The sequence below is a fragment of the Herpailurus yagouaroundi genome, unplaced genomic scaffold, assembly GCF_014898765.1.
Source record: "Herpailurus yagouaroundi ecotype Mexico unplaced genomic scaffold, PumYag 141, whole genome shotgun sequence".
NCBI lineage: Eukaryota > Metazoa > Chordata > Mammalia > Carnivora > Felidae > Herpailurus > Herpailurus yagouaroundi.
The window spans coordinates 73,743,039-73,747,805 of NW_024412396.1; the positions used below are offsets into that span (position 1 = coordinate 73,743,039).

Here is a 4,767-nt window from a genome sequence, read left to right on the forward strand (position 1 = left end):
GGACCCAGATGAAAGCGTGTCGCTTAGCTTAACCCCTGGCACCCAGGCGGGGCGCACGCGGAGCAATCTTCAAACTTGCAAACCCACAAACTCCACTTCCGGAATCCTGTCCTCGGGACCAAATCCTAAATTGGGGGGAAGTGCATAACACAGGCCATTTTATCATTGCCTGACGCGAACCGCTGACCTCCAGGGGCAGCTTCCAGCGCGGCCTCCTGTGTGGCTGTTAGAGGCACGTGTCCCGGAGGAAACGGGCCAGGGCTTGGCCACATTGATGCCACAGGTCTTCCGTGTGTAATAACGTGGTGTTGCAGATACATAGGGGGAGAGAGAGAGAAGGGAGAAGGAAATAATACAATGCACAGGTATTCGCACCCTTCTAACCTTTGGTGGGTTTGTATCTTTTGAATGTCAAGCCATGTAAATGTATTATTTATTTCAAAATAAATAAAATTCACATTTTAAAAAGTGCCAACATTAACTCCTTATGCTGTCAACATTAGCTGAATCAGATATCACCAGGTAAACACCAAAGGCTCCTGAGAAGTCATTTTCAAAGCATTTTACAATATAGGAAAGTGCTTAGACTACAGTAAGTTTAAAAGTACTTATTTAAGCGATCTGATGTCATGTATGTAAAAAATATGCATAGAAAATAATTTTAATATATTTATATACATGCATAGAAAAAACTGGAAGAAAATACACCCACATGCTCGTAGTGGTTGGTCGGTGGGCTGGTGGCAGGCAGCTGGCCCCCTTTTTTGGCAGCCAGACAACGGAGGGCGAGCAGGACAATGTTTCCGTGAGGAAACCCTGCCAGGCCCTGCCCTGGATTTCTCTGCAGTCCCAGTGCTCTGCCTCCGGTGTGAATTCTATAAGCAGAAATTCTTTTTAAAAATCACTTAAGACAGAAATCTCGGTCTTCACCTCTGTCCTGATCAAGGTGGTGGTTACATGTGTAGACATCTGTCAGAACTCCTCAGACTATACATTTAAAGTCTGTGCGTCTCAGGGCACCTGGCCGGCTCGGTGGGAAGAGCATGAGACTCTTGATCTCGAGGTCGTGAGTTCAAGCCCCACATTGGGCGTAGAGCCTACTTAAAAAGAAAAAAAGAAAAAGAAAAGGCCTCTTTTCATCTTTAAGAAAAAATAAACTCTGTGCATCTATCGTCTGTCAGTCATGCTCCATTTAAAAATGTAGCAGGACAACGGGGCGCCTGGGTGGCGCAGCCGGTTAAGCGTCCGCCTTCAGCCAGGTCACGATCTCGCGGTCCGGGAGTTCGAGCCCCGCGTCGGGCTCTGGGCTGATGGCTCAGAGCCTGGAGCCTGTTTCCGATTCTGTGTCTCCCTCTCTCTCTGCCCCTCCCCCGTTCATGCTCTGTCTCTCTCTGTCCCAAAAATAAATAAACGTTGAAAAAAAATTTTTTTTTTAATAAAAATAAAAATGTAGCAGGACAAGGGGATCCTGGGTGGCTGTCAGTTAAGCGTCCGACTTCAGCTCAGGTCATGATCTCGCAGTTTGTGAGTTCGAGCCCCACATCGGGCTCCTCGCTGACAGTGTGAGGTCTGCTTGGGATTCTCTCTCCCTCTCTCTCTAAATAAACTTAAAAAAAAAAAAAAGTGGGAAGTTCTTTCCTTTAAAAAGGAAAAGAAAAGAAAAGGTAGCAGGACACAACCACAGTGGGGCCAGGGCGGGAACAGGCGCAAACACTGCATGTGGCCGTCCCTGACCACGAGGGTTTCCTTCCTTCCCGGCTCCCCGGGAAGCATCCCTGTTCTGAACAGGACCGGCGGGAATTCAGGAAACTCTTCCCAGTACAGTAGCTGACAGTTGGTGAGGCATGGAGAGGAAGGGACGCCAGAGTGATCTGCATCGAGGTAATACCAGGATGGAGGCCGCGTGTGGCGTGGCCCTTGCGTGGAGTCACATCCCCACAGCCAGAGGACGGGCAGAGCAAGGCCCTCACTGCCCTCACAGCCGCCTCCCCCAGGCCACCCCGACAGCAGGGCGGGTCCCACGGTGTGCCTTTCCGGTTCGTGGCCCAGCCTCCTCTGTCCTCCCTGGCAGGCGTCTGGGGTAAAGACTCTGGCCCCTGAGCTCCACCAGGTTGGGAGTCACTGGGCCGATGGGTGGGCATGGTCGGGGGCAGGACTGGCCATAGTCAAACCTCCTCAGACCGGAATGAGTGGGCCAAACGAACCAGTGTGCTTCACCCCAGAGAAAAGTGGGCCTTGTTCTGGGCAGAGCAGTTGCTTCAGAGAAGCCATCGAGGCAACATGCCGAGACCGAGCGGAGTCCCCGTCTGCCGAGGGACACCTGGGCGGGGCCTGACGGACTCTGGCCCTCCCCAGCGCTCGGTGCACACGGCCCCCACCGACCTGGCTGTCCTTGCTGGGGCTGGAGGGTCCCAGGGACTGATAAGCCCAACACTAGGGACTTCCTGCCCAGCCTCCTGCCCTCCCTCTGGCCAGCAGCGGCCACCAGATGGCCCTGAGGCTCTCCTTATCACCCTGCACCACCTCTCCGGGGCCTCTGCTCAGTGATGCCTGCCGTGCCCCGAGCCAGGCGTCCCCGGCGTCACAGGGGCAGCTGTGCCAGCAATCAGGCCCCACTGCTGCCACACGGCTGGGACGCTGGCTGACCTCAACTCCCTCAGCCTTCCCTGCGGCTCCAAGCAGTGTGAACTCCATTACCCTCCCGGACCCCGTCCCACCCACCCACAGTGAGGACACCAAGGGCTAATGCCCTGGGATACCCTCCTCCTGCCATCTCAGCCCTCCAGGGCATAAGGGGCCTCCGGTGGGCCCCAGAGTCACCCCACAAGTGATAGAAGGTCCCCACAGCTGCCGCTCAGTCCCACCAAGAGCTGCCTGCTGGTCACCTTCAAAGCAAACCACTCCCCGTGGGCCCCAGAACTTCCCCTGAACACGCGTGCTCAGGCTGGGCCCCCAGGCGGCAGGGCCCATGATGATCCCGCCACCCACTCCAGAACGAGCCCGGGTCGCGCCTCCTGCATGCCTGACAACGGGTTCTGTGGGGTGCCCCTTCCATGGCCTCCCGGGGAGTCCTGAGGCAAGGCAGCTCCCCCACCTCTGCCTCACCCCAGTCCTAGCCCAGGGACCTCAAAAGGGCAGCCGTAATATAGTGTGTAAGGCAAGAGGGGGCCCAGGAGGGCTCAGCCCACAGAAGATGGAGCTGGGCCTGGGGAGACGGGGGAGAAGGCTGCAAACCTTTCCCTTTCAGGTGCCTAGGCCTTCTAGAAGCTGCTGGGGCATCCGGGCACCAAGAATCGCCCCAACGCCTCCACAGGCCCACCGCCCGGAAGCCACTGCAACCTGCTCCTCTGGGCCACCCTAGTCTCCACCTTCATGCACCCCCAAAGGCAATGCACTCTCCCCCACAATGGCATCCCTGGTGGGAGGACCTGGGACCACCTAGAGCCAGGGGTTCCTGATGCCCCCGGTTCTGAGCTGGGAGAGATATTTAGTATCCACTGCCCCCAAGTGTCAACCTTCACAGAAACTACTGAACTGACCCCCAGGACACACAGCAGGAAGGGAGGAGCCCTCACTCCCACCTGCCATCTAGGATCAGCCCCTGGGCTGTGCACCCCTCCCTTCTCCCCTCCTCCCCGCCATCCGGCAGACCTTTAGCCGTCTCCTCCTGGCAGGACATCGTGGCCCTCCAGCCCGAGCCACGCAGCTTGGATTTCATAGCCCAGCGGAACTCCCCGGGGCCGAACGGCCTGGCCATCCTCCCGGGCCTCGAGGCTCCTTAGGGCACGGACCAGGCTTGTCCATCAGTCCACTTGTCCTGAAGGATGGCGGCACATCCGTTAACAATCTTCTTCAGAACCTTCCTACGGAAGCCAGCTCCATTAGCTGGGGCAAGAGCGCTTACCCCACTGGGCGCCACAGCCACCCAGTCACCCTCTGGGGACTGGGCCAGGGGAACACCTGGGATCCCACACCAAGGGCCGGACCCAGGTCAGGCCCGGAGGAAGGCACATCTAACACCACCAGAAGACAGGGTGGAGGGAGGCGGGGAACAGGGGCCTGAGGCACCAGAGGCTTCCTGGCAGAGGAGAGGAAAGCAGGAGCGGGGGACTTGGTGCCTGCTACTCATCAGGGAAGACGGACAAGCCCAGGCCTGGGTACGCCAGTTCTGGGGGGGGAGGTGTCACAAGGATATTCAAGGAGGGGACGCGGGAGAAGCGGGAGCACAGCCTGGATCACGCCTCCCCCACGCCAGCACAGCAAGCCTTCCCATCCTCTGCCCCACGCAGGAGTTCGCAAGGCCCTATATGCCAACTGCACAGAGGACCTCTTTCCCAGAACCTCACAGGACCTGCTCTCTTGGCCTCTAGGCCCTCGCACATGCTGTCCCCAGCTCAGGCACGTCAGTCCACACCCACAGCCCCTGCCCAATTCCTGCTCAGCTCAGCTGTCATTCCCTCTGGGACACCTGGTCCTGGAGGCTCTACATCAACATGGAAAGCTTCAGGGGCTGGACAGTGAGCAGAGGGTAGGGCCTGGCTCTGGGAGTCACGGGACTCCTGTACCCTTGCAAAAAGGGAGGGAGGCGGGGAGCTGGGCTCAGCCGGACCCCAGAAACCCGCAGCCGGGGGCCCACCTGACCATCAAGGCCCAGCCTGCAGCGCGTGCAACATACGAAGCAGAGATTCTCCTATACAGAGATCAATATATGTAAAGTGCTGGGTACAACGCTCTGAAAAATAGTATTTCCAAAAATCCAACGACCAG

The 4,767-nt window shown here is 57.4% G+C and overlaps 1 long non-coding RNA gene across 1 annotated transcript; it reads right to left on the reverse strand.

The window, feature by feature from the left end:
* Nucleotides 1-411: 411 nt before the first annotated feature.
* LOC121032317 (uncharacterized) lies at nt 412-4,761 on the reverse strand. The gene is made up of 2 exons (XR_005791226.1): nt 3,652-4,761; nt 412-1,097 (listed from the first exon to the last, which is right to left on the reverse strand). It is a non-coding gene; the product is annotated as an uncharacterized LOC121032317 (long non-coding RNA).
* Nucleotides 4,762-4,767: the final 6 nt, after the last annotated feature.